General features: G+C 38.5%; 1 protein-coding gene across 1 annotated transcript in view; it reads left to right on the plus strand.

Moving 5' to 3' along the window:
* CAB39 (calcium binding protein 39) overlaps nt 1-18839 on the plus strand; it is an 86127-nt gene that overhangs the window by 36893 nt on the left and 30395 nt on the right. The window lies entirely within an intron of this gene.

Here is an 18839-nt window from a genome sequence, read left to right on the forward strand (position 1 = left end):
TTTAAATTTGGGGTTTTTTTTTTGTTTTTGTTTTTGTTTTTGTTTTTGTTTTCATCGTTGATGTGGTTTATGTGATTCCTGAAATCACTGTTGCCACTGGTGGTCTTCTTGGAGAGGCATCTCTCCCGGTTTCCTTTCCTCCTTTCCATGTTCCCTTTATCCATGACGAGTATCTCCCTCTACGCAGTCACCATAGTCTAAAACTTGGCTTTCATCCCAATCTGTCTCCTTCTTTAAGTTGTGATCTTTCATGAAATAGTATCAACCCCTACTTCCTAAGGGATTTATGAATTGATGCTGACTTCCGTTCCCACTTGATGAAGACCCTCATGACCTTTCTTAAGGACCTTAGCAGTAGCTTGGTCCTTAATACTCTTTCTAAAATACCTCCCCTTCTTTAAACCTTCCGTGCAGACTCCTGCCATGGCACACAAGACCCTTCATGACCTGGTCTCTGCTTCTCTAGGTAATTTTCAGCCCTTCTTCCCCTTAGTTCTGTGTGCTCTAACAATCTCAGCTGGCCTCTGTTAGAGCAGCTAAAGCAAATAATCACCTATACTGTTTTTAATGCCTTTGTCTTATTCACCCCCTCCGTTTCTACCTCAGCCCCATTCATCTTTCAGAACCACTTTATACCTTTCTTTTTCCTAGATCGCTTCCCAGAGTACTCCCTTTCCTACTTCACCCTTGCCCCCTAAAACAAATCTCTACCTTTTGGCCACCTCCTTTGGAAATGCCAGCACTGCCACCATCTTGAACATGATTTTATTTGTGTCAGGTTTTTGTCTCCCTTAGAACATGAGCTCTTTGACCCATGTATTATTTCTGGTCCACTTGTGCCCTCCACAGTACCTGACTCCCATGGGCTGGATACCTACTATTGTTTGAATGAGCACTCATTGGAATGACATTTTCCACCCTGGTTTATTTTAGAAGGTTGTTTCCTGTCTTGGGTTATTGAATATTAGACTGCTTAACATCTTTTTAAGTCTAAGACTCTGTGGTTTACCTGTGTTCCTGTGAAGAAAAGAAATTCATATTCATGGGATTAAGCTTTGTGAAAGGCTATTCAGTTAGTAGATCTTGCATGGAAATTCTAGATAGTTTCTCGAAGTCCCATAGTAAGATATAGGTAAATGTCAATGATATGATAAAACTTTTTTTTAAAAAGTCTGATGTAACAGATAATAACTAGATTCTCATCTTTGTGTTTGCATTCAGTCTGCTGTCATATGTTATTTTGGTTGAAGTATATAAAGAAAATCTGGCCTCATACAGATGTATAGGTGGGAAAGGGAAGTGTATTTTAAGAAAAGCCTTTCAGATAATTTTGAATATTTTTTTATACCAAACCAAAATTCAACAATTGATAGTTCCTTGGTTGTAACAGAATCTGAAAGTATGTGAATAAGCTTTTCATACTCTGCATTTTTAAAAGATCTTTTATCCATGCATGATTTTGTAACATTCATTGATCATTTACAAAGTATTGGATCACTGGCATATACACATCTTCCAAATGCTGACACATTATACAATATAAAAAATTCACATTTTTAAGTATTACCACTAATCCCATCAGAAAAGTCTAAGTATTGGAAAGTGGTCGGACTTATGCATGTTACATTCAAAATTGAAATTTGGTAACAAATACTGTTGGGTGTTTTCCCTAAAACTGACAGATTTACTTCATTCATTTTCAAGAATATGTCTGCCAGATATCCAAGCCTGAATGATTTGTCAGTTTTCTTTCAAGTAAAAATGATTTGCCATTAAAAAAGTGGCTTGTTCAGCTCATAGCTCAAACAATCATACAAGTACTTTCCTTAAGACAGCCAGTTATATTTCAGTAAGGGGCAGAAAGTGTTTTATGCACACTCCCCATTTATCACACCAAATGTTAAAAAGACGTATGTGTACTCAAAGATCAAAATTTATAATAAAATGAATATTTTGTTCCTGCTTCCTCATGACATTCTTAAGTGAAACTGACTTTTTTGTTGTTCTTAACTGAGTGCATGATAATGAAGATGACAATGATGGCTAGTACAGTTTCCTGTCCGTGTCTTGACTCAGTCTAGGGGGTCAGTGCCATCAGTGCAAATGGCAGTATAGCAGAAAAAGGCAAATAATGTGTTGGTATTGATTGAAAATAGTTTTGACCTCATGATTCCCTTGAAAGGGTCTTAAAGGTCCCCAGAGGTCCACGCTTTGAAATCTATGGTAGTTAACAGAAGGTGTATGTGTGTATAGGTGGGTTGCGTTGGGTAAGGAGAGTATCCTAATTTAGATGGGTTATATGAGGAAGCCTCATTGAGGAGGTGGCATTGGAGATGAGTTTTATAATTACAGAAAGCCAAGTTTAAGGTTGCCCGTGTGGCTCAGTTGGTTAAACGTTAGACTCTTGGTTTCGGCTCAGGTCATGATCTCAGGGTTGTGGGATCAAGCCCCACTCTCTCATGCTCTCTCTCTCTCTCTCCCCCAAATAAATAAATATATAAATCTTTAGAAAGCAAGTTTAGTCTCTGTTGGAATCCATATCATCTATTTTACTAAATCAGTGGTTTTCAACCAGGGGCAATTTCCCATTTATGGGACATTTGGCAGTGTCTAGAGACATCATTGGTTTTAATGCTGGAGGGAGGGCTGCAACTGGCATCTAGTTAGTAAAGGCCAGAGATGCTGCTAAACATGGGACAGCCCCCCACAGCAAGGAATTACCTGGCCCAAAATGTCAGTAAGCATGAGAACTCATGCTTTAAACCTTAGCAAGAATAGACTTCCTGTTATTAGAATAAACAAAGCAAAGAAAAATAGTTGAATTTATGAAAAATAAATTTCCCAAAGGAAAGGGACAACTCCAAAAGGCAATCCATGCAAATTACTTGTTCTAAAATAAATTAAGAAGAGGGAGGAGGACCCTGAAATTTCTGACTCACCTTGTTATCAAGATGCAAAAGGAAGTAGCAACTGATGCAGATGGTAAAGAGGGAACTGAGACCTAAAATACAATGGAAAGATGAAAATCTGATCACTCAATTAAAAACCATGAAAAACAACTTTGACCTCATACTTAAGACTGAAAACTTGAGGGTAGTCCCATTAAAACCAGAGTGCTTGCTATGACTTACTCAGCATTGTTCTGGAAATTTAGCCAGTGCATAAAGAAATGATTTAGAAATAAAAAATACAGCTACTGCAAATAAATAAGGAAAATTACATTGTCGGGATATTCATATATCTGTATAAAACACAAGTAAACCAATGTGAAAATGGGAGTTCACAAGGGCAGCTAAATCAGTAGAAAATTTTAGCATCCCTAAATACGAATCAGAACTATCTAGAAATCGTAATTTTTAAAGAAAGTATTTCATTTACAATAGCAACAAAAAAATATATAAGATGTCTGGGAATACTTTCATCAGGCAGTATAAAGAACCTGTTTGAAGAAAACCATAAAACCTTGTTCAGAGGCACCAAAGAATACCTGCCTGGTCCATGTTTTCAGCTGGCAAATAGTTAAGATGCCATTTCTTATCAAATTAATTTTTAAACTTACAGCAATTCAGATCACAGTAGGATCTTTTTGTAACCTAAAAAATTATTCTGAAGTTCTAGAAAAATAAAATAGCTACAGAGTTGTGGCGGGTTTGAAAGAATATAAATTCTACTTTATTTTGAAGCAGAACACACACTTCACACATCCACTCACAGTCTTTCCAACCATAGTTAATGAAACTCGGTCCTTCCGGCTTTTCAGGCCAAAAGTCTTGCGTCATCAATGAGTCCTTTCACATTTCCTAAATTCATTTCATGAGCAAATCCATTCGCTTTATCTGGGGGGGAAATATTTAAAAGCCAGAATCTAACCATGTCTCCCATTTTGCTAGTTACCCCTCCGGTCTGAGCTACCGTTATCTCTGCTGTGGATTACTACAGTATCCTTTTAACTCTCTCTCTCTTTCCTTCCTCTATAGTGGTTCTTCCAAACAGGAGTCAAATAATATTTCCCTTAAAGTCACAGTCCTTACAAGGGTCTGAACTAAGTTCTACAGGCCAAATCCTTGCCTTAGGCCTGTTTTTGTAAGGCTCGTGAACTAAGAATGGTTTTTACATTTTCAAAGGAGTGGTTTAAAAAGCAAAGAAGAATATGCAACAGAGATCTTAATGTGGCCTGCGAAGCTTAAAATACTTACGGTCTACCCTTTAGCAGAAAAATATATGATGACCCTTGCCCTGGACAGTCAGGCCTGTGGTTTCAGTGGTCCCTTTTCCAGGTGCTCCCCCACACACACACATTGGCTTCCTTGGCTTCCTTTCTTCATACATTCCAGTCATGCTTTTGCCTTTAAGCCTTTGCATTTGGCTGTTTCTTTTGCCTAGAATGTTCTACCTCAGCTCTCTGCTTGGCTTACTCCCTTATCACCTTCACGTCTTTGCTCAAATGTCACTTTTCACCCAACCCCCTATTCAAAATACAACTCTTCTGTCTGGCATTCCTCTTCCTTTTGATCTTGCTCTATTTTCCTTTGTAGCACTTAACATTTTTAATATACTAATGATGTTTGTTTATTCTTTCTTCCCCCTGTTAGACTATAAACCTTCCAAAGACAGAGCTCAATAACTATTTGCATTTATTGAAAGCACAGTTAACTTGAAATGCTGTTACCTTGTGGCTCTTCTGAACTCTTAATTCCTACTGAATAGGATAAAACAGGTGTTACTGAGAATATATAACAATTTGTATTTTGAATTTGTGACTAATAAGGGATAATAGCCAGATATCTTCTAGATTTTTATGATGTTGGCCAAGTATCACATTGCCTTTCTGTGCTACCACACATAGAAGCAGTGAGATAAATGACCTTTCTCAAGAGATCTACCCTATTGGTCTTTAGTGTCTTCCATATAGTTTTATGTTTATTAATTATCTTCCCCTGTAGTTCAGGATGCTCAGAGGACATTTTTAATGATTGGATGAATAATTATACCCAGTGGACATGATTAGTGGATCACTCAGAGCTTCTAGGCAGGGTTGTAGTGATCTGTTGTAAGATACTGCCCTCAACTCTAAGCTGTTGATTTGTTGTTATTGATTTATATGAAGAGAATTAAAGGGCTTATTAGCAGAGTTTGTGAATGACAAATATTGTAGAAGGGTAGTACACTCTGTATGTAACTAAATCAGGCACCAGAGGAGGGTTTATTAGCTAGGGGTGGTGGAGCAGAGGTTGAAGGAAGGGCATGTTCTTAACTGATAAAATGTAATACAGAAAAAAATATAGCTTTGTATTAGAATCTTTAAAAAAAATTTTTTTAAAAACCAGAGCTAGATGCCAAAGGAAAAAATAAAACAGAATCACTAAAAATACTTGATTAAACCAAAAGAAGGCAGAAAAAGAGGAAAAGGGGGGATATTAAAGAACAGATGGGATAAATGGAAAACAAACAGCAAGATGATAGACTCAAATATACCATATCAGTAATCACATTAAATATAAATGGTCTGAATACCTCAATTAAAAGGCAGAGATCCTTAGATTGAATGAAAAAGTCCTAACTTTATGTGCCTATAAGAAATGAACTTTAAAGATAATGACAGAGGGGTGCCTGGGTGGCTCAGTCACTTGAGCCTCCGACTCTTGATTTCGGCTCAGGTCATGATCTTAGGGTCATGGGATCGAGCCCCACATCAGGCTCCATGCTCAGTGTGGAGTCTGCTTGGGATGCACGCTCTCTCTCTCTCTTTCCCTTTGCCCCCCCCATGCTCCTGCTCTCTAAATAAATAAATATTTCAAAAATAAATAAATAAAGATAATGGCACAATTAGGTTACAGGGATGGAAAAAGATATACCATAGTAATACTTGTCAAAAAAAAAAAAAAGCTGGAGTACCTTTATTAATATCAGGCAAAAGTAGATTTCAGAGCAAAGAATATTACCAGGGATAAATCATTTCATGATAAAATATAGGTCAGTTAATCCAAGGAACATAACAATCCTAAATATTTATGCATCTAGTAACAGAGCCTTAAAGCAAAGTAAAGCAAAAACATAAAATTGCAAGGTGAGTCAGTCAAATACACAGTTATAGTTGGAGATTTCAGTACCCCAATCTCAATACTTGATAGAACAATTAAGTAGAAAATCACCAAGGATTTTCTAGTAGACCAGAAAGATACGATCAACCAACTTGACCTTACTGATATTTATAGAACCCTCTATCCAACCACAGCAGAGCAGAACACTCCTACCTCCTTTTGACATACGGCACATTTTTAGTAAATGTGGACCATATTTTGGGCCTTAAAAGAAGTTCCAGTACCTTTAAATGGATAAATTTATATAACATATGTTCTGTGGCTACAGTAGAATTAAATTAGGCATCAGTAATAGCATTGGAAAAATTCCAAAATATTTGGAAACTAAACATACTTCTGAATAATTCATGGATCAAATAAATTAGAAAGTTATTTGAGTGGAATAAAAACAAAAACACAACATTGGAATTAGTGTGATGTTGCTAAAACATTAGTTGGGGAAATTTTATGGCACTAAATACAAATATTAGAAGAAAGGTCTTAGTGCCCACCTTAAGAAACCAGAAAAAGAAGAGCAAATCAAACGGAGTAAGAAGAAACAAAGATCAAAGCAGAAATCTGTTAAATAAAAATCAGGAAAAAAATCAAAAACTTGTTCTTTGAGAAGTTGAATAAAATTGATAAACTCTAGCTAGGACTGATGAGGAGAAAACACAAATCACCAGTATCATCATTGAAGGAGTTGACATCACTACAGATTCTACAGATATTAAAAAAGTAATAAGTTGGGAGGGGGAATATTGTGAACAACTTCATGCCAATGAATTTGACAACTTAGATGAAATGGGCAGATTCTTTGAAAGACATAATTTGCCCAGTCTCACTCAAGAAAAAAAATGGATAACTTTAATAGTCCTATATCCATTAAAGTAATTTGAAATTTAGTTAGTAATTTTCTCCCACAGAAAAATGTAGGCATAGATGGTTTCACTAAAGATTTCTACCAAACATTTAAGGAAGAAATAACGCAATTTCTACATAAACTTTTCCAGAAAATTTAAGAAAAAAAATAGTTCTTAACGCATCCTGTGAGGCCAGGATTATCCTGATACCAAACCAAAGACATTACAAGAAAACTATAGACTAATATCCCTTATGAACATAGATGCACAGGTTATAAACTAATAGGGCCATACGTCATGACCAAGTCATGTATCATTTCTAGAACCCATGGCTAGTTTAACATTCAAAAATCAATCAATGTAATTCGTTGTATTCACAAACTACACGTCAGTAGATGAAAAGAAAGAAGAAAAAAAAACCGATCCTGATAAAACTCTAAGCAAATTAGGAATAGAACAACCTAACAAGGGGCATCTAGAAGAACCCTACAGCTAGCACTATATACATAATGATGAAAGGCTGAATCATATATCTCCAAGATCAAGAATAAGAAAGGGGGAAAAACAAAAGAAAAGGGGATGTTCACTTTTTACCACTTCTATTCAACCTTGTTCTTGGAGTTTCTAGCCTGCGCAGGCAGGCAAGAAAAAAATAAAAGGCATGAAAAGGAAGAAGTAAAACTGTCTTTGTTTGTGGATGACATGATCATCTACGTACAAAAGCTGAAGGAATTTACAAAAAACCTATTAGAATATTACATAAGTTCAGCAAGGTCACAGGTTACAACATCAGTATACAAAGAACAGTTGTATTTCTGTATAGTAGCAATGAAAAGCCCAAAATTGAAATTGAAAAAAAATTATTTGGGATAGTATCAAAAAATATGAAATATTTAGGGATAATCTTTGAAAGATCTAGACACTGAAAACTACGAAATCTTGCTAAGTTGAAAGACCTAAATAAGTGAGAGATATACCTGTTCATGGGTTGGAAGATGCAACATTATTAAAATGTCGGTTCTCCTGAAATTCTGATTTGTAGATTCATTGCAATTCTAGCAGACTTTTTTGTAGAAATTAACAAACTGGCTCTGAAATTTATATGGAAATGCAAAGGACCTACAATCAAAACAAATTGGAACAAAAACAAAGTTGGAGGGTTCACACCACCTGATTTCAAGAATTCTAAAGTTACAATAATCAAAACAGTGTGGCATCAGCATAAAGAAGTACACATAGGCCAGTGGAATAGAACAGAATTAGAAATAAACCTACATGTCTATGGAAAATTTCTAACAAGGAAGCAAATGCAATTCGAAAGGGTAGTTGTTTCAGCAATTGGTGCTGAAACAATTTGATAGCCGCATATGCAAAAGAAAAAATGTTGGGCCCACAACTCATGCCGGGTACAAAATTTATCTCAAAATGGATCATACAACTAAATGTAAAACCTAAAATTATAAAGCTTCTAAAAGAAAATAGAAAATCTTTGTGACCTTGGGCTAGGCAAAGAATTCTTAGATATGATACCAAAAGCATGCTGTATTAAAAGAAAAAATTAATAAATTGGAATTCATCAACACTAAAACTTTCTGCTCATCAAAAGACACTTAAAAGAATGAAAAAGCCACAGAATGAGGGAAAATCTTTGCAAAGCGTATATCTGATAAAAGATTGCATCCAGAATATACAAAGAACTCTGAAAACCTAACAATATGAAAACAAACAATCCAGTAAAACGTGGGCAAGAAGTCCGAATATACTCACCAAAGAAAATACACAGTCAGATAAGCACTTGAAAAGATATTAATCATTAGGGAATTGCAAAGTAAAACTATGAGGAGATTGAACACCATTAGAATGGCAAAAATTGAAAACTCAGGCTAGACCAAATGTTGACGATTATGCAAAACATCTGGAACTGCTGGTGGGACTGTAAGATGAGAAACCACTACCAAAAACAGTTTAACCATTTCTTAAAAGCTAATTTTGTATCTAGCATCCCATTCCTGGGTATTTACCCAAGAGAACAAGAAGTATATGTCCACACCAAGACTTGTACATAACTATTCATAGCAACATTATCTGTAATAGTGTAAAATAGGAAATAGTCCAAGTGTGTGAATAAACCAGTTTCAGTACATCGATAGAAAGGAATACTACTCAGCAATAAAAAAGAAGGAATTGTTGCTGTACACAACAACATGATTGAATCTCAAAATAATTATGTTGAGTGAAAGAAACCAGCCTATAAAGAGTACATAATGTATGGTTCTATTTCTGCAAAACTCTATGGATACCCATAATGACAGAAAGCAGGTCGGTGGTTGCTTTGGGATTGGCAGGAATGTGGAGGGTTAGAGTGGGGTTGGCAAAGTAGGGGACTTCGGAGGACTCTTAGTGGTGATGGATATGTTTAATGTCTTGATGGGTTCATGGGTGTATACATAAGTCCAGACTTACCAAATTGTACACTTTAAAATCTGTGGTTTCTTGTATGTCAATTATAATTCAATAAAGAGAGTAAGAAAAGACTATCCATGGGTCAGCTGGGATAGAGGTGGCTTACAAGCCACATACATTTGCCCTGAGAATAGATCGTAGCACCCAATAGAAGCACCCAAAAGGACTACTGAAAGCCTAGGTGGCAATAATAGAAATACAGTATTTAAATTCAAAGTGATCGTCTTTTGCTGTATATAGACCAGTCCATACTTGAATGCGTTGAGAGAGGAGTGACCAGCTGTCACAGAAATGGAGAACTCTGCCATGAGGAATAATTGAATGAACTGGAGATCTGAAGTAGAGAAAGAATAAAATGTGAGCCCTAGGCTCCTAGTAAAATGTTTTTAGGGGATCATCTTATATGAGGAAAGGGAAGGTTCCAGATGGTGGCGGAAGATAGAATTAAAACCTGTAAGTGGAAGTAAAACAGGAGTCCAATTTCATCTTGCTATTAGGAAAAATAATAGGTGGAAATTGGCTTCTCTGAGAGAGAGGAGATTTCTGTCTCTGGATATATATTTGGCACCGCTGAGAGCCCACTTAGGTCTTGTAGAAGGAATACAAACTTTGCATGGTTGACACATCCTTATGTTGAAACAACACCGTATTTTGCAAGGTGCCTTCATAGAAAATAGGCATCTATCTTATTTTGAGGTATAATAGTTGCCTGTTATTATTCTCATGATCCATATAAAGAAAGCTATTGTTTCTAATATAACCCATTAACCCATGTATTGGAGTCAGAGGTGGAATTCACTCCCAGCTCTGCCAAACTCATGGTGAATCTGTGCCTGTTTCTGCTTTACTCATTATATCCACGGGCATTTTCTCGTTCATTTCTTGTGATCTTGTAGACGAAATGATAAATAAAACATTTGAATGTTTATTCCCTTGTTTGTAATATTGGTATTTTTACTTGTTTTACATGGTACACAGCTGCCATATTAAGAATTGTATATAATACAAATAGATTAGTCCCTTAGGAACCATGCCACACCTTTTTAAAAGAATTTAAAAACTACTTTCCCTATACTTTTAGGGGGAAAAATGGTTTATCTCACCATCCTTATTTTTAGGTAACTGGGGCATGGGGGTGGAGTGGGATGGGATGGAATTTGTTCTTTCATTGCTAACAGCCACATGAATCTGTATATGTAATGACTATTTACACACTCTTTGCCCACTGCATGCTGTATAAAGAAGGTTCGACTGCCTTGTTCAGCTTATACTTGGGTCCCTTCATTGCTGTGAATGCTTGTTTTCCAGTGTTGAATGGCTATATTCACTCGTTTCATGAGAGGAATAAGTTTGCTCTATGTTGGCATATTTAAGAGGGGCGAAGGGAGTAGCCTTTCCTAGCATGGCCATTTAACAGTGACTCATGGTTACTCAACTTGTTTAGAGTAGTCTTTGACACCAGAAGGTTATTAATAGGTTATTCTTAGTCCATGATCTTTCAGCTTAGACTACTCAGACATTTTCTTTAGTAGAGAGGTGCGTGCGTGTGTGTGTATAGGAGTTTTGTTTTTTTAATTAACACAAAAATTATGTGAAAATAGAATTGCTTTTGTCAGATATTTGGCACCAACAATATTTTTCTGTTTACTTTTAGATTGCATCTCACATCTTATATCTTAATTTACTTTGATTTAAAAACTTTCTTTTTTCAATGAGGTCATGTAATAGATACCTTTTTGAGAATGAATTGATATTTAAGGCATTAAATATAGATTGGTCCATACGTAGAGGACAAGTGTTTACAATGATTCTTTTGTAAACCAGAGGGGGGTATAAAGAAATTTAAAAAAGAAAAATATAAGACAGTGGGTGCCTGAGTGGCTCAGTCAGTTAAGTGTCTGACTCTTGGTTTTGGTTCGGGTCATGATCTCAGGGTCCTGAGATTGAGCCCCACATTGGGCTCTGTGCTCAGTGGGGAGTCTGCTTCCTCCCTCTCTCTCTCTCTCTCTCTGCCCCTCCCCTTGCTCGTATGTGTGCATGTGTGCACACTCTAGCTCTAAAATAAATAAATCTTTAAAGAAAAATATAAAACAAAATAATAAATGATTTAAGCCTCCCTCCTCCCCCCACCAAAAAATCTGAGCTCTTTGAGGTATTTCTCAATAATAATAACTAGTCACATGTAAATTATAATAAATTTGATTATATAAACTAATGGTGAACAGAAGCATGGAAAATTCTGCTTAATAGATCATTTCAAAATTGTTCCTGAAAAAGATGGCTTTATAAACAATGATTCCCATGTGAATTGTTTCCTTATGCCAAGTTTCATGTGCATGGTGGTTGGAAGGACAGGCTCTTGCAAAAGATGACTTTGTTACCTCCGTTGTCATCTTTTGCAAAAGATTCCCAACTTGATTGAATCCACAGACATTTTAGTGCCCTCATCTCTGTGGGCAGACAGATGGGCACATGGATCAAATTTTGTCTGTTCTTAAGGAGTTTATAATCTACTAAAAGAAAGATATATAAATAATATAATGTGATATAGAGAGACTTGGAGATATGAATGAAATTCTATGGGAGCCAGCAGAATAAAACAGTACTACCTGTGTCAGAGACAGGTACAGATACAGCAGTAAGTTTGAAGTGACATTTGAATTGGATTTTAAGGTGTTGCCAGGCAAAGAATGAGAGGGAATGGAATGTGAAACTGTTTATGGTATGTCCAGAACATGGTGACAAGTTCAGGGTGACATTATAGGGGTGACTGGATAGAGGGGAATGGTGGGAAGTGAGGCCACAGGGGGAGGTTGTGGTAGATTGAAAAAGGCCTTACGTACACTCTAAAGATGGACTGAGGGAGCTGCAGAAATCTTTGTGGTGGTGGTTTTGCTTTGTTTTAAATCTATTTTTAAATAATTATTCATTCCTAGGAAGTCGCAAAAAAGTATACAGGGTATACAGTGGTAAAATGGCATATAACTGTATCCAGTATCAAGACTAGGAAATTGACATTGATATGGTCCACAGCCCTTGTTCACATTTCATCAGTTTTATATGTGTGCTCATGCACGTGTGTCGCTGTGTGGTTTCTTTGTAACCACCACCACAATTAAGACAGAACTGTTCCATCACCACAAGGCCCCCCTTGCTATCTCTTTATAGCCACACCCATCTCCTCTCCCCCTTTCCCTAACCCTTGCTGGCAACCACATATCTGTTCTCCAAATCTATAATTTTGTTATTTAAAGAATATCTTATAAATAGAATCAAACAGTGTATAACCTTTTGAGACTGGCTTTTTTTCACTCAGCTTAATTCCCATAAGATCAATGCAAGTAGTTGTGAGTAGTGATAATTCCTTTTGATTGCTGAGTTTTACTAGTCCATTCTGTGGACGTACCCCAGTGTGTTTAATCAGTCACCTGTTGAAGGACATCTAGGCTGTTTCCGGTTTTTGGCTATTACAAATAAAGCTACTGTGGACATTTTTGTACAGGTTTTGTCTGAGCGTAGGCTTTCATTCCTCTGGGATAAATGCCCAAGAGTACAATTCTTGGGTCATAAGATAACCGCATGTTTAGTTTGCAAGAAACCATCAGAGTCTTCCAGAGTTGCCGTGCCACTTTTCATTCCCACTAGCAATGTTTCAAGTCAGAGATGGGGTGAGATTGGAAATGTGTTGGTGAAGATGGACGTAATGGTAGAAGATGAACTTCGTGAGAGAATGCTGGTGCCAAAGAAAGCTGAAGGATGAGGAGAAGCAAGATATGTGACTAGATTTCTGAAGGAGAATTGAGAGGATTTGATAGTTGTATACAGCTAACTCTAGGGTCACATACCCTTTGGCCTATTTTCTGCCCACCACATATTTTCCAGTGCACGAGTCAGTAAACTACAGCCCAGGACCGCCCATTATCTGCTTTAATAAATAAAGTTTTATTGGAACACAGCCATGCCCATTCGTTGACATATGGTCTGTGGCTGCTTTCCTGCTACAGTGGCAGAGTTGACTAGTTGTGACAGAGACTATATGACCCACAAAAAGTTTGCTGCCTACTTATTTAGAGAAACTTTGATATTTCCGATGGGATAGATTAAAGCAGGGATTCTTATTTTGGTTAGAAATGGGGGCCAGGGAAAGCGTATGTTGGTATATGTGGTTTTTTGCTTTTAAACTTAATGTTCCAAAGGCGTGCTCTAGATAGCAAAGCCAACCATGGTTTCAGGTGCTCCTTCTTCATTTGTCCGTTTTTTTAGTTTTACTTTATCCTCATTTGTATGTTGGGATTCTATATAAGATTTTTATTTTGAAAAACGGTGATGGATGGAAGTAGGGAGCAGGATATCAGTGGCCCCAAAAGGATTTAAAGACCACTTGGGGCATCTGGGTGGTACAGTTGGTTAAGCACCTGACTCTTGGTTTCGGCTCAGGTCTACATCTCAGAGTTGTGAGATCGAGCCCTGTGTTGGGCTCCACAAAGAGTCTGCTCTGCCTCCCCCAACCGACCACACTCACACGTGCTCTCTCTCTCTCTCAAATAAATAAATAAATCTTTAAAAACACACACACTTATTTGGATGATCTCTGATGTTCCTTTCAACATTTAAGATGCTCTGATTCCATACTTGCAGTGTCGCTTCACATCTAACATTTCAATTCATAATTCATTTTCTCTGAGAAAATTGGTTGGTCTCTCTCCTCCTGACTGATTTAAGAAATGTTGCCTTGGGGCACCTGGCTGGCTCAAGTCAGGAGAGCATGCGACTGTTTTGTTTTTTGTTTTTTTAATATTTTATTTATTTGGGAGAGAGACAAGGAGCATGAGCAGGGGGAGGGGCAAAGGGAGAGGGAGAAGTAGACTCCCCTAGAGCAGGGAGCCCAACGCGGGGCTTGATCCCAGGACCCTGAGATCATGACCTGAGCCTAAGGCAGAGGCTTAACAGACTTAGGCACCCAGGCGCCCTGAGCATGGGACTCTTGATCTTGGGGTTGTAAGTTTGAGCCCAATGTTGGATGTAGAGATTAATTAAAAATAAAATCTTCTTAAAAAAGAAAGAAATGTTTCCTTCATGTTCCTGGCTCACAACCTTCGTCATCAGATTCTTCCTCCTTACTTCAGCATCTATTGGCCAAAGCCCTGTTCATTTGAAGTCATTTGGTGGGGGAAGAGGAGGCTGACATCTGCAACTCCTCTCTCTTTTCCTAAACACTCTGTAGGTAACAAGGGGGTGCAAGGCATCTGGGGGAGGTATGTGAGAGAGCTGTGCTCCTTTCATTATGCCTAATAGTTGTGATTGATTTCTATATATATATCTTTATATTTAAAGCTCCTCCTCATTCCACTACCATATGAAGTGACTCCTGTTGACATGGTAGGATATCCTTACAGAGTCTCATTCATATGTTCCCCCTCCCTCTCTCTCCTGGGCAAGTAAGTAAATGAATGTGGGATCATACTATTCTGTAACCTGGTTTATCTTTCCTTTTAATGTTAACATCTTGCCATGTCAGTATAGATCTACTTCGTTATCTTTAAAGCTTGCCGTGGTCTTCCATTTTATGGGCACATTGTAATTTAATCAGTTCAGTGGGATAACTTCTCATCTAATTCTTTGCTGTTATAAATCACACTGCTTATACTTATATCTTTGTGTAATTATCTATTTCCCTAGGGTAAATTCCTAGAAGTATAATGTGTGATTTACAGAGAGTGCATCTTTTAAAGCTTTTTGATACATTTTGTCAAATTGCCATCCAGTTTGTTGTACCAATTTATTTTTCACCCACCAGACTTCTTTTAGAAGTCTTTACCTCTGGTGGGAGGGAAAAAATATTGTACTACTTTGACTTAATTATTATTATGAAGTAGAATATCTTTTTTAAAGGGTTTTTTTGCCCTTTAATTTCTAAATCAGTATTACTTTAAACGTATTACTTTTGCTGTGTTTATCTTTAAGTGTACTTTATATTTAAAGTTAGGCTTAGCTAGTAACTGTACTAAAAACTGAAGGTGAGAGAGTGGGCAGACCCAGTCTTCTACCCCACAACCCTGTGCCTGCATCTGTGAGGAACCACCTTATCACCTTTCACTCCTACTATGAGGCCACTTTGAGATCTGCCGAGTAGATAGGCCTTGTTGGGTCCAGAGGAGGAGTGGGTGGAAAGGACTATGAGTACGTCAGGAACATGGTCTAGAAGCACTAATGGGTAAGTGAGTATCTCCTTTCGTCTTCTAAAATTGTATTTTCGAATCTCTACTTTGTGTCTGAGTGGTTGCCACTAAGGATGGTAAAATAGTACAGTGATGGATACTGAGGGAGCATTGGGCTTAAGGCAAGAGATTTAACTCAGAACCTTCTGAGTTTTTGGAGATCTTGACATAAGCGATTTTTACTAGTGTTTGGCTTACTAATTTCTTATTTTCCCACTTTGCTGTATTTTTTAATGAGAAAACTAGCAGTGGAAAGGCTCCCAGCCATAGTTCTAATTGAAGAAGTTATTATATGGATATACACTTAAAAATTTGAAGTCACTCCTATGTCCTCACGCTGGAAGGGAAAGAGATATAGTTCTGATAGTGTGACTAGTGAAGTGAGTGTGAGATAGGAACTTTGGAATATTGGTTACTACTTAAGTTGATCCTGTAACTTAAATCATGTAATTTAAAAATATCTCTTGGAGATATTAATTAAAAATAAAGTTTGTTACCAGTCAGTTGTACGTGGAAGTCAGTGAGGCTTCTGGCATAGGATTAATATGCCTGGCCCCCGGCAGTTAGCAAGAGTGCTTCTCACCTTGGAGCCCTCACCCTGAGAAGCTCTGTCAGGCCCCAGATTCTTCCCTCTGTGACTCTGCTCCGCTGAGTATCCCCAGATTCCCATCGTGTGTGGCTCAGAAAGCCTCAAGAAAACAACTAAGAATTTAGAGTTGTGTGCTTCTTACCTAGACAGAGCACCAGCACGATCCACGGCAGCATGACGAGTGAGGCATGAGCCACATCGTTTTCCAGTCAAGGGAGTGGCTGCTCATGAGGGGGCTCATTCTTGCACGTGCTTCTCTTCATGACCATGTATTTGTAAAACAATTGGCTGCTCTTAGTAGTCCGTGCCCATGAAACTTAATATGACACTCACTGGCCACCCAAGGGTAGCATCTGTGTCCCAGAACACCGTGTTCAACTGATGAAATGTCTTAGACAATTGAGTCAATTAGCAAAATCATGAAGTCAGACGATGTGTAAGTCACCATCATAGACATTGGAGCGGGGAGGGAATAAAAAAGTATAAGCAAGCCTTTTCCAAAGCCCTGTAATAAGTTAGGGAAATGAGAGGTAGAGATGAGAAGATCTGACCCTACAAGGCTGGGGGCTGAAACAGGGTAGCAACTGCTGTGGCATCAGAGGGAAGACAGCGGGGGAAGTGAGGGAGGGCTTTGTGGGTGTGGGGGCTCCAAGAGTGGAGAGGGGTAATGTGAGCACTCAGGGTCGCTTGAGGAGAGACAAAGATGTCAGGGCAAGAGAGTGAAGAGAGAGGATGGGGCAGTAGATAATTGGGAGAGCCTGTATTTGGAATTTGAGATCTTAAGGTATGGAATGTGCACCTTCCACGAGGCCACACAACTGGCAAAATTGCACATGGGGGACTGGAGGCAAGGGACCCTTTCTCCAGCACACATACATAGAGCCATCAGCCTTGGAGCTCGGGAGGGATGCCTCTCACCTGTGAAGAAAAAGCAAAATAAGAGAGTGGGTGAACTTTTTAGACTTATAAGATGGTTGCAAAAAGAGTACCTTTCCCCCAGCTTCCCCTAACGTTAACATTTTTCATAACCAGTCTAATGATCAGAATCAGGAAACTGACATTTATATGATAATATTAACTAATCCATGGGTCTTTTTCAGATTTCATCAGTTGTCCTACTCATGTCCTTTTTCTGGCCCAGGATCCAGTTCAGGATGACACATTGCATTAAATTGTCACATCTCCTTACTCTCCTTTAATCTGGAACAGTGTCCCAGTCTTCCATTGACTCCCATGACCTTGACACTTTTTGAAAAGTACTGGCCAGTTATTTTGTAGACTGTTCCTTAGTTTGGGTTTGGCTGATGTTTCCTCATGATTCAATGCAGGTGATGCCTTTTTGGCAAGAAAATCACAGAAGTAACACTGTACCGTTGGCAGTGCCAGGAGGCATGTGAGGTCAATGGTCCCGTTACCATTCACTTACTTCTGTCACATGGTTATGATGGTGTCTGCATGTGAAAGTACTATTTTTCCTTTTGTCATTAATAAGTCTCTTGCGGGGATTGGCACCTTTTTAAAAAGTCCCCCAAGTGCTTCTCATGTGTGTCCAGGGTTGAGTTGGAGGATGGCGAAAGTGCGTCAAGATGGATGGAGAAGTTGAGAATGTTTTCATTATGAAGTCTTATCTCAGCATGGAAGGAGTGAAGCTAGATGTTCAGATAGGGAGCAGAGAGAGAGAGAGACACTGAAGTCTCTTGAGGAAAGTGGAGCAATTTTGAACCATCTGCTACTGAGAGTGACTGGTTAGAAATAATCCAGTTTGAAGAAATGTTTCTGACCGGATTGAAGGCCGTCGAACAGCATGAATTTTAGCAAACTAAGTGTACATAGGTTTCCAGCACTTTCTCTGCAGTGCTCAGAACCCTGGGAGCGGAAGTAGAGAAAGTTTCAGTGAAGGACATCCAACATTGTTTAGGGGAACAAGAGACTTGTTGCTGTGGGCACGCGCAGCGCTGAAACATGCAGTCTTAGCGGGACAGGTAACATGGTCATTAAGGAGCCCAGTGGGTTAGGTGACACGATGGTCTCCGCAGCTTGAAAGGGTATATAGTGCTTGGAGAGGTGGTTAAGTGTGACTCGCTTACTCGGTAGGTGTGAAGGGACAGACAGGGAGGTGCAGTAAGGAGGATGTGGTCAGAGAGGCAGAGAACATGTTGACTTAATGCCAGCAGGCCAAAGATGGGGGACTAGGCGGGCTCCCTGATGTGAACGCTGATGAAGGACGCCAAGCCAAACCGACACAAGAACGGACAAGTTTATTTGTTCTGTCTACTATCTTCATTCAGTAAACGTGTGCCGCATCACCTTTTCTGGTGAAATACTTCTTAAGGTTTTCTGATCATTTTTTTTTTTAAGATTTTGAGAGAGAGAGAGAGAGATCACAAGCAGGGGAAGGGGCAGAGGGAGAAGGAGAGGGAGAAGCAAGACTCCCCGCTGAGCAGGGAGCCCAATGTAGGACTCCATCCCAGGATCCTGGGATCATGACCTGAGCCAAAGGCGAACGCTTAACCAACTGAGCAACCCGGGTGCCCAAGGTTTTCTGATCATCTTTTAGTAAAATTTGGACATCTTTCTTTTTTTTTTTAAGGTCTTGTTTAATCAGCTTGCAATTAATCCATGTAAT

This window comes from Ursus americanus, chromosome 1 (genome assembly GCF_024610735.1).
Source record: "Ursus americanus isolate L20-20 chromosome 1, mUrsAme1.1.p, whole genome shotgun sequence".
In the NCBI taxonomy this organism is placed as follows: domain Eukaryota; kingdom Metazoa; phylum Chordata; class Mammalia; order Carnivora; family Ursidae; genus Ursus; species Ursus americanus.